At 39.2% G+C, this 12,140-nt stretch overlaps 1 protein-coding gene across 7 annotated transcripts in view; it reads left to right on the top strand.

The window, feature by feature from the left end:
• The window catches only part of TMEM108 (transmembrane protein 108), a 417,720-nt gene that overhangs the window by 81,103 nt on the left and 324,477 nt on the right, over nucleotides 1-12,140 (top strand). The window lies entirely within an intron of this gene.

Raw genomic sequence — 12,140 nt, 5'->3', positions numbered from 1 at the left:
TTATATTTATTTATTTCTCTTTATCTTTTGTTTGTTTACTATAGGTTTGTGCCATAAGAGGGTTACATATAACAACTTTTATTTATACCATCTATTTTACATTGATACCAACTTAAGTGTTTTTATAAACTCAAGATTTTTACTCACCATCCCCTACATATTTTAAGTTTTTGATGTCATATTTTACATGTTTATTTTGTATATTCTGTAACTAGTTATTATAATCATAGTTACTTTTACTGGTTTTATCTTTTAACCTTTACATTAGCTTTATAAGTAATTAATCATTATCTTTACTATGTATTTACTTTTCCAGTGAGATTTATTCTTTCATATGTGATCTTGTTACTAATTAGCTCTTTTCAACTTAAGTCCTTTTAACTTAAGGTTTTTGTAATGTCAGTTTAGTGTTGATGAACTCCTTCAGTTTTCACTTGTCTGAAAATTTTTCATTTCCAAATAATGAATCTGCTCTGGGTAGAGTGTTCTTAGTTGAAAGTTTTCTTCTTTTAGCACTTTAATTACATTGTGCCACTCCTTTCTGGCCTGCAAAATTTGTGCTGAAAAATCTCCTGATAGTATTATGTGCATTCCCTAGTCTGTGGGGTTTAGACTTCTGATGAAAGTTTAATGTAACCATTTTTAAATATCTTAATGTTCTTTCTCTAGTATTTCAAGAATGTATTTATTGTGGTTCTGTGCTGTAAATACAAGCACAATTTTCTGTTGTACGCCCTCTGCATGTTCGTAACATGCCACCCTTCAACTTACTTTTTTTTTTAAGGAATTAGAAAAATAACACTTGTGATGTTTTGAACGAATACATTTAGAAAATATTATATACTTTATGGAGTCTGTTTTTTCATATATGGTATGATAATGTCTTTATCATAGGAGGTAAATTAATGAATGAAATATATGTGAAGCCACTTTGTTTATTATCAGCTACCTTATAAATTTATTTTATTATAAAGTGAAAATATCATTTCATGTGCAGTTTTTGTCACTTTGCCTTTCTGTTTTTTGAGTAATCACATATGCATATAGGTGGCACTGAAGAGGTTGCTTTAAAATTACTTACATTGTTTTCTTAACATGGATTACATTTACTATTACCTGTTTTATTGTTTTACATCTATCTAAATGTTATTTAGTAATTATCCAATAAGACAGACACGTGGCTTACTCTTATTTTCTTGTGACTAGATCTGTTTGTAAAGGAAGATAAGCATTATCATATCCATTACTCTGTATGGATGCTGCAGTGATCTCATCCATGACTTATAAAGAGCTAGCTGTGGAGTTTCCATTGTAAGAATATTTGATTTAGGTTTCTTACCTTCTGGTTACAGTTTGGTTCAATCTGAAAAAGACCAAGTAAATCAAGGATAGAGCAGGACTGCTCTGTGTTAATGGATTGAAAAAAGTGAGAATTTCAGCCTAGACTGACACTTATCAATGGGGCTGTGTGATGTAATCAATATAATGGTGATGCATTAGGATTTATTTAAAAACCCCAAAAGAGTCCTCTTTAAAATTGTAAATATGCAGAGTTAGAGTCCTCTATGCCGGATATTGTCCATAAGATTGCAGTAACAGCTCCCATTGCCATACCACTTCACCATTGTCTTACCAGCTCACCAGGTACTTTACCTCGTGCACTGACTGCAAATTTTGTTCCTATCACTATACTAGCCTCAGTTAAAGCTTCATCATTTCTTCACAGATTTACTTCAACAGCATCTAGTCTTGATTCTCCAAAGCATTCTCCATGTTTCCCACATGATCTTTCTCAACCAGGAATCTTATCACATCAGTGCCTCTTCTATGTTCTGTATGTGAAGCTACATATTCTTGCATGTGTGCAGAGCTTGCGGTTATATTGCCGACTTCTCTAGCCTCATCTGTAGATACTTGCCTATTTACAATCCTGGCTTCAGTCTTCTTAAATTACAGTGGAAACTTTCTGATCTGAGACATAATTTTTAGTACAAATATTGGTTGAAACAGAGACCTAAAAATGATACATTAAATTTTTTTATTTTAACTTAAAACATGTGTTCACATTTCTTCAGCAATCTTTCGATATAGGGCCAAATCCTTTGCCTTGAATGTGGCTCTGCTTGTCAAAGTACCTCATCAGTTTTCTTGTGTAACCACACCCATAATATGTCTCGTATGATTTCAATTGAGTTTCTTTCAAGTAGAGTGAATAAAAGAGCAGAATCTTCAAGGTTGTTATGTTATATTTTCTAGTCTTTTATAGCCATCTCACTCGCTTGTAATTTGACAGTAACTTTTTGGCAGCTGGTCTTTTTGAGTCTTTTCTAAAGATTCTACCTAGTTTTCTTAGAAACAGTAACTCTTTTTTTTCACACTCATATTTCATTGACTTATATAATATTTAATTAAATAATATAATGTTTAATTAAATTAATTTGATTATAAAGCCAAGCACAAGTGGCGTGCACATGATGGGAACCAATATAAGTGACTCTTGGCAAGCATTTCCCTCACCTAGGTGAGGCATCAAGTGCCCTGGCCCACTGGAGAGAATCCATTAGTATTTGGTTTGAGTATCAAGATGTCTTTCAGATAGAATGGAGAGTGTTAATTCAGGAGTTAGTTCAGTAGAAGTCAGTGAAATACATTTTTCAACTGTGTTTACAGCCCCTTAAATAAGTCATAGCCTCTTCTTTTTAATATCTTGGCCACTTCTTTGCTCTCCTTACAAATTGAATTCTGATAGCATGGCTTCTTCCAGAAAGCTTTTCTTCATAGCCCATCCCCTTCCAGCTAGTTGTTCCTCCTGTTTGCTCACCTAGTGTCACATGCTGTTGGACCCTGTGAGTCCAGTGAGACCAGGACCATGTCATTTATCTCTGACTCCATAGTCTTGGCTTTTAGAAGGTATTGGATAAATGAACTTGAATTTGTTTTTTCAGGAGGTAGTACAAGCTGAAAATTATAAATACATATCCTTATTATTGACACTCTTTAATATTTCTGAACTTTGAATAGGACTTATAATAAATGTGTTTGCTTATAACGTCAGTAGCTATTATTGAGTTGATGGTGTATCTTAAGCATCAAAGCAATGAAGTAGATTAAGAAAAGCAAGATAGATCACTTCAGGGACAGCTAAACCTTAATAAATGTAGTCATAGAGTGTAACAATGCTCTTCTATAAACACCCCTCCATGCTGCTTCCAGAATCTCTCTCTGGGCCATTGCAGCATTTCTTTTTGACCTCTAGGTCTTAAGGGTGACTCAAGGTAGGAATGCTGTGCAGCCCATGGGTAAACACGAAGACTGGAGTCAGAGTGCCTGGGTTCAGATCTCAGCCCTGCCTCTTACTCTGTACACTCAGACAAGTCAGGGCCTCACTTTTCTCATCTGTAAAAAGGAGAAAAATCATAATTTTTAAATGATCCATAAAAGCCACTTAGAGCTGCTTGGCACGTCTGTGCTTTCAAGATAAGTTAGCAGATGCTATTGCTATTATTGAGATACCAAAGAATTCATAAAAGTCATCTTATAGATAGTATAATCACAGAAAAATTTATAAATGTTTTCATAAATAGTAGCATCCCTTCTGCACACTCACTGAAAGGAATTCAAAGAGGAAATACTAGGTGGGTAGATATTTGAATCTGAAATCTACCATTTGCCAGTTGTCATGTTCTGGACTATTTTCTTCATATCTCTTGGTCTTGATTTCTCTACTTATGAAACAGAGATGATAGCAGTGCAAGGCTTGGAGGGTTATTATGGATATTAAATTATAGGATGAATGTGAAGTATGGCTTTTGGAAGATAATAACTTTGATAAATGGCATCTGTCTCTGGCAATTATAATCAGTCACAGACTTGGTATGCAAAATAAAACTTTGTGTATAACTGAATTTTTTTACCTCTTGAACCTCCATTTTCTCCTTTGGCTGAAAATGAAATCTTGCCAACTTAATGGTAAATTCAGAAACTTCCAGACACTTCCCCTCAATCTCTAGTTTGAGCAACACTCAGTTGATTTGGGTTTCTTTCCTTCTGCCTTCTACTTTGCTTCTCCCTCATGGTAAGTTTCTTGGGATTAGGTGTTATTCTGAGATCTGTGACACTTCCATTCAGATATAGGGTTTCCAGTGGTCTTTGGTTCTGCAGAGTGCACAGCTGAAAGTTTTTGTTCTGCCTTCCAGGCCCCAGACCCTGCTGATACCTCTGGTTCATTTTTCTCTGATACTTTGGGGGAAATTCTTGGTTTTCTCCCACATCTCGCTAGAAAGCACAGACCTGTATGGTAGCCCCCAAGCATGTCCTTGCTCTTCCATCCTTCTGGATCCTGCTGGGTGCCAAGCTTCTCTCAGCTTCTGAACTCACCTGAGGTTTCTTTTGCTTTATCCCCCATCCACATAGACTTGGTTCAAAGTGCAGCTAGGGAGAAAAGGCTCTGTTTTCTTTTCAGAAACCCACGGCAGTATTTAACTCTTACTCTTTGCATTAGTTTCCCATTGCTGCCATAACAAATTACTGGACATTTAGCAGCTCAAATAACATGCATTTTATTATCTCACAGTGCTGTGTTAGGAGTCTGAGGTGACTTAACTGACTTCACAGACTTGGGTTTTATAAGACCAAAATCAAGGTTCACTTCAGGCTTACTAGGTTGTTAGAAGTTCCAAGTTTCTTGCCTTTGTATGCCTAGATTAACATTTCTTTGCTGCATGTCAACTGGGAGTTGTTCTTAGCTTCACGTGGCTCCCCACTTTCCTTGGCTCATGGCTCCCTTCTTCCATCTTCAAAGGCAGCAACGATGGGTTGAGTCCTCACATTTTGAATCTCTCTGACCTCTCCTCCTTTCTCATCTTTTCTGCCTTCCTTTTCCTGTGCCTCTCCCTGACTTCTCTGACTGATGTAATTACATTGGACCCACCCAGATAATATGGCACCCCACTCCAGTACTCTTGCCTGGAAAATCCCATGGACAGAGGAGCCTGGTAGGCTGCAGTCCATGGGGTCACTAAGAGTCAGACACAACTGAGTGACTTCGCTTTCACTTTTCACTTTCATGCATTGGAGAAGGAAATGGCAACCCACTCCAGTGTTCTTGCCTGGAGAATCTCAGGGACGGGGGAGCCTGGTGGGCTGCCATCTATGGGGTCGCACAGAGTCGGACACGACTGAAGCGACTTAGCAGCAGCAGCTTAAGATCAGCTGATGAATAACCTTAATATCATCTGTGAAGTCCCTTAAGAGCAATACCTAGATTAATGGCTGGATTAGTAGCCAGGAACAGGAAATGTCAGGGGAGGTACATCTTTAGAATTCTGCCTGTTGCACTCTTAATCGCAAAACTCTTCTGACTCTCCTCTGTCAGTGGAGGGATAAACTGGCTGGGCATGTATTCCCCAGTTCTCCAGAAATCATCGTTTATCCTAGGAGCTCAGCTTTTGATATCTGAGACATGTTCCAAAGTGCCAAACTATTTTCTCCATCGTAGGCGTCAAGATGCTCTGACTGTCTAGAACTAAAATTAACCTTTCTGTGTTCTATCATGTGTATCCCATGGACTGTGTGTGCAGAAACGCATTCCTTTCTCTTTGGATGGTGATTAAAGGATAAAGGCATGCTAGTTTGATTAATCAAACATTTATTGGCTATTTTGTAATAGACAGTGATATGAGAGATTCTGACCTGAAGGAATGTATAAGCTAGTAGGAGTAAATTTCATTTAAACAAATGCTTATAATAAATGCACAATGTGAGAACACTGTGTAGGAATACATATGGTGCTGTCAGAACCGAGAAGAGGACACTGGGACTTTCAACGGAGAGGAGAGGGTTTAAGAAACAGTGGTATACAGGCAGGCCTAGAAGGAAAGTGGTGGTTGAGAAATAATTTTACTTATCTTCAGTCTACAAAGTAGTTTTCTATACTGAACTTCATTTAGTAACCACACTTACTTTTTTCAGTAGGGATTATAAGATTTCTGTTACAGATATAGGAGGTAAAACTAAGAGATTTGCTCATAATCACACTCCAGGCTTTGACTGTCTGAGATTGAACCCAGTTTCACTAACTCTAGATCACTTGTTTTTTTTACTAACCATTTTAATATTTCTGCTTTATTGACTTGCCAAAGCCTTTGACTATGTGGATCACAGTAAACTGTGGAAAATTCTGAAAGAGATGGGAATACCAGACTACCTGACCTGCCTCTTGAGAAACCTGTATGCAGGTCAGGAAGCAACAGTTAGAACTGGACATGGAACAACAGACTGGTTCCAAATAGGAAAAGGAGTACGTCAAGGCTGTATATTGTCACCCTGCTTATTTAACTTATATGCAGAGTACATCATGAAAAACACTGGGCTGGAAGAAACACAAGCTGGAATCAAGATTGCCAGGAGAAATATCAATAACCTCAGATATGCAGATGACACCACCCTTATGGCAGAAAGTGAAGAAGAACTAAAAAGCCTTTTGATGAAAGTAAAAGAGGAGAGTGAAAAAGTTGGCTTAAAGCTCAACATTCAGAAAACTAAGATCATGGCATCTGGTCCCATCGCTTCATGGGAAATAGATGGGGAAACAGTGGAAACAGTGTCAGACTTTATTTTGGGGAGCTCCAAAAGCACTGCAGATGATGATTGCAGCCATGAAATTAAAAGACGCTTACTCCTTGGAAGGAAAGTTATGACCAACCTAGATAGCATATTAAAAAGCAGAGACATTACTTTGCCAAGAAAGGTCCATCTAGTCAAGGCTATGGTTTTTCCAGTAGTCATGTATGGATGTGAGAGTTGGACGGTGAAGAAAGCTGAGCGCTGAAGAACTGATGCTTTTGAACTGTGGTGTAGGAGAAGACTCTTGAGAGTCCCTTGGACTGCAAGGAGATCCAACCAGTCCATCCTAAAGGAGATCAGCCCTGGGTGTTCATTGGAAGGACTGATGTTGAAGCTGAAACTCCAATACTTTGGGCACCTCATGCGAAGAGTTGACTCATTGGAAAAGACCCTGATGGTGGGAAGGATTGGGGGCAGGAGGAGAAGGGGACGACAGAGGATGAGATGGCTGGATGGCATCACCGACTCGATGGACATGGGTTTGGGTAGACTTCTGAGAGTTGGTGATGGACAGGGAGGCCTGGCATGCTGCGATTCATGGGGTCGCAAAGAGTCGGACACGACTGAGCGACTGAGCTGAACTGAACTTAATGTGAGCAGGAGGTGGAGGGGCGTACTGTGAGGCAAAATGGCAGAGTGTGGTGGCTGGTATGGTGTGTACAGTAGCTAGCCTCCAATAGCCTCCTACACTCCCCACCTACTGGTATTGACACATTTGTACAGTCCCCTACCAAATGGAATTAGGCTGGCCTGTGTTACCAATAGGATATTACAGAAATGATGATGTCTGATTTTGAGGCTAGGTCAAAGCAGACCTTGTAGCTTGAAGCTGGTTTTCCTGAATCTCTGTCTTTGAAGGGAAATAGCTGCCATGCCCTAAGAGACCAGCATTTCTTTGGGGAGGTGCCCGTGGCAAGGCTATCTTGGCAGCAGATCTTCCATTTCTAATCAAGCTTTCGGGTGACTGCAACCTCGTGGGAGACCCTGAACTAGAAGCAGCCAGTAAAGCTGCTCTCAGATTCCTGACCCACAGAATCTCTGTGAGGTATTTATTGTTGTTCTAAGCCACTAAGTTTTGGGCTAATTTGTTTCACAGTAATAGGTAGTTAATACAGCATGGGTTTTACAAGAGCAAGTAATTAATATTATTTAAATGGTGTTAAACAGATTTGCAAAACCTACTGTGTAGTCTAAGAACTTTAGTTTTTATTCTGTGTGAGGGAGACACTGTAGGGTTTTGAACAGCAGAGCCCTTAGAAAAATAGATTATTGGAGAGTCTCTTGCATATGGAACATTTACGGATTAACTGACTTTTATGCAATTTGGGCCTGGAAGACAGTCACTGAGGAATTAAGTATCTTATAAATACTTCTGTCTCATATCTTTTTCTGAGTTTGAAAATCTTAAAATCTGTATCTGATTCTTTGAATCCTAGGAATCATAGTTTATTTTTATTTTTCTAATTAGTAGAGAGCTTCCTACTTGCAGCATCCCTACAAGGCTAGCACAAGCCCCTGAAAGAAAAATGTCTTGTCCTAAGAGTATGCTCAAGGCAGATCTGTGGGTCACCACCTGAAGAAGTGTACATGGTTTAAGAATGTGATGATTAGATTTCAGCCAAACACAGACGTAGAGAGTATGTAGTGGGAAAACTCTGATCAGGAGCTTCTATTCTCTGGCCTTTTGGTGCAGTCAGGTCCTTGGTTAGCACTACCTGAAGGCTAGGGGCAGAATGATACAGTGGAAAGAACAGTATATTAGAGTCAAGAGGGAAGTGCTAATTCTTACTAAGCCACTGGCAAGCTGTGTGATCCTGGGCAAATATTAAATCTCCTGAGTCTCAATATCTTTGCTCATAAAATGAGAAAGGGTTGGATTAGATGATTCCCAATGTTCACTCTCATTACAATGTTCCATAACATATGATTCCTTTTACATGATATTTCTCTCAAAACTGAGATAACATGTATCTCTGGGGAGAGTTTAGAGTGATAATCTGACTATTCTAAAGGGAATAGGACAAATTTTATAACCAGAAATATTCCTTGGAAACATTTGTATTGTTATTAGACACAATGTATATCCATTTGCTTGGTTCTATGTGTAACATGAGTATTCCTCTTTAATTATAAGAATTACTTAATTTCTAAAACTCATAAAGATTATGGTGGGAAAAATTAGAAATGCTGCCTGCTGCTGAATGAGTTTATACATAAGTCGGTTAAGTCTGTGCCATAGATATTGTTCAGTATGTTTTATATTCTGTTTGATAATTCTAGTTTTAATTGATTATTGTGACTTTTACAATCATCTTGACACCTTGCAGGAGGTGGAGCCTTCTGCCTGTGAATATAGAGTGATCTTAGCTTTGGTGCAACATTAGCATACAATAGGAACTCTTAGGCATTGCAATTTGTAGCTATTACGGAATTCCTTTCCAGGTTGGTAAGTGGAGACAGCACTCCTTATAGAACAGTACAGGATAATGAAATCTGCCCATTAATCACAAATCCTGTATTTTAGCTTCCATTGTAATTGTAGCTCTTCTTCACCACGCCTATTTTGCCCACTTTTTTTTTCTTTCTCCTCTTTCTCCCATCCATCTCTCAGAAAACTGGTGGAAATGCAATTAGATAAACAAGCAAATAAATGAAAAGGAAGAAAATCAAGGGGCCTAGATGTTGCAAGAGCTTCATAAACTCAAACTCTCGCAATTCTGGAGTTGATTTGAGTGTAGGGAAGGAGACTGGGGAGAAGGTCACCAGGTACAGCAGCTTGCCTTGAGTATGCAACCCCAGTTTCAGACACTGGCAGGCAGCATGACAAGCGGAAATAAGTAGTCGGTGCTGGATATGTAAAAGGATGCATTTTCATGTCATCCTTCCACTGTGGACCTTATTTACACACTCCAGTAGGTGATTTTTTTCTTTTTCTACACTCCTTTCATTCTAAGAGGATTACACCCTCCATTGCTCTCTGCCACAAATCTTCCCACGCCATTTGATCAGCATGGTTGTGACATTTTTGGTTGTATCAGGAACTGACCATACCGCTAATGGTCTGAGGAGGCAGCAAGCATTGCTGGATGGCCAGAATAGCCAGAGGGTGTATGAATTCATTACTAACTTGTAGAGCAGGGCCAGAGGGATACTGGTATTCTTTTTTTTATTCTTTTCAAAACTCTGACTTGAAACAGATATTATACAAATTCTTGAACTTCATGAAACAAAACTCTTATCTCCTGAGGCTTTGGTTCTTAAACTTGAGTTACCAACCTGGGCACTCAGACTTCCTGATTCAGGATGTATGAAAAAGGCCTGATAATTTGTATTTCTGACAAGTTTCCAGATGATGTGGATTCTGCTGGTCCCATTTTGGAAGCTGCTGTCCTAAAGATTCTTCCAACCTGGAACAATTGGAAATCAGGTTACAGAACCCTGGGGTTTCTCAATTCTCTCACTCCTTTGAGGCCAGCTTGTCTCTGTCCCACTGCTGCTTGGGTCTTGGGGTCATGGGTGTGTGCCCATATTCTGTCCTTCAGACCCAGAGTGCTCGAGACAGCTGAGAACTCTGGGACACCCAACCATCTGAATTTCTGAACATGGTATAAAACCAGAGCTCTGGTGCAGAAGTTGTGATCCCTTGTGACCTTAGGAACATTGTCATTTAATCTGGAAAATAAAATTAGGTGGGAACTATTCTCACTTTTATCTGTGAGTAATTGAAACTCGAAAAGTGGAAATTACTTGCCCAGAAGTAAATGGCAGAACTTGTATTTGAACCCAGAATTAGGGCTTCATTGCCTGATTTTCCTTCACCTAATCTCTGTTTCTCCTGGGTTCCATTTTGACCTCTTTCCTCATTATTACATAACCGAGATTACACAGATTCTCTTTAATTAGGGTTTGAATTATGACTTACATATACATATGTGTGTTTATATATACATACACACACACACACATACACACACACACACATGCTCCTTGGCTTCATTTTTATTATTTTGCATGTATATCTAGTATAGTATGTAATATGTGTCCTTGAAGTTGCCCTAAAGCAGGTTAAAACAGGGCAAGAAATACATATATGCCTAGTGCACATACATATTACTCATCCGCACACAAACTGGCTTTTCCTCCATGCCTCACATTAAGTCTAAGAAAATCTGCCTCTTTGATTGCCATTGACTTATACTAAGTTCCAGCCACACCCTTGACTGCCATCAGTAAATAAGTGGAGATGAAACTGCCTTTGCTGCCCTTCCCTCCCCATATTCTCCCCAGTACTTCACCATAAAGGAAGAAATTTAGGACATTGTTTAATTCTGGGGAGGTGGTTGGCAGGTCTGTATCGACAGATCCACTCTGTTGGAAAACAAGAACAAGACCTGAGGGCTTTGAAAGTGTGTCTGCAGTGAGAGTTTATATACTTTGTCCACATTAATATCAGTGCAGGTATTTTCCTTTCCTATAGAAAACAGCTCTTTTTCCACTGAGAGGTGGAGCAGGGGAACAAACCAAAAAAAACGAAAATTCTGGTGTCTGCTGTTGAAGGCTGTAGGGAACAAGGAACTGGGTTACAGGAAGAATGGTGATAAGGAGGAAGTATTGGTAGTCGTAGGTACCCCCAGGAACTAAATGACTGGGAAATAGAAAATCACTTGTTTTTAAGTTTACTTGTGGAAGTGGGTGTTGGAAAGGTTGCAGCTTGTAAGTTATTGTGAGTAGTGAAGGAGGGTTGTTTGGAAACTGAAAGGAAATTGTAACAGCAGGTGTGGCTGGGTAGTACGTTATCACTGGGTAAACTAGGTAGCTGGTGGGTGTTGGAGGTACATGTATGCTTGTGAGTGTACTTGGGTTCAGCTGTGTGTGGTGTTCTGCAGTCTCCTAGTGTTTCTCATGGTTGAAACTGTTCACAAGCAAACACAAAATTTGCATTATGCTCTAATTGTTCCCTAGTATATCAATTGCATTGAAACAAAGTTTTGTTTTCAGAGAAGCATTATAGCACAACTGACTTTAGATCAGTTCTCAGATGATTCCCTGTTTCCCTTATTAGAATAGTTGATGGCCATCTGTGAGATGAGGGGCATGTGAAAGTGCCTCTTTTATACATATTTTATTTCCTATCTCTTATAAAATTTTATTGTTGTTGTTCAGTCCATAAGTCATGTCCTACTCTGTGACCCCATGAACTGCAGCACTCCAGGCTTCCATGTCCTTCACTTTCTCTGGAGTTTGCTCAAACTCATTGAGTCAGTGATGCCATCCAACCATCTCATCCTCTGTTGCCCCCTTCTTCTTTTGCCCTCAATCTTTTCCAGCATCAGGGTCTTTTCTAAGGAGTCAGTTCTTTGCATCAGGTGGCCAAAGTATTCAAGCTTCAGCTTCAGCACCAGTCCATCCAATGACCAGATGCCGTGATCTTTGTTTTTTGAATGTTGAGTTTTAAACCAGCTTTTTCACTCTCCTTCATCAAGAGGCTCTTTAATTCCTCTTCACTTTCTGCCATT

The sequence above is a fragment of the Giraffa tippelskirchi genome, chromosome 2, assembly GCF_054371585.1.
Source record: "Giraffa tippelskirchi isolate mGirTip1 chromosome 2, T2T-mGirTip1v1.2.pri, whole genome shotgun sequence".
NCBI classification, from domain to species: domain Eukaryota; kingdom Metazoa; phylum Chordata; class Mammalia; order Artiodactyla; family Giraffidae; genus Giraffa; species Giraffa tippelskirchi.
The sequence above is the reverse complement of the archived record's forward strand: the minus strand, read 5'-3'. Positions and strand labels throughout refer to the sequence as shown.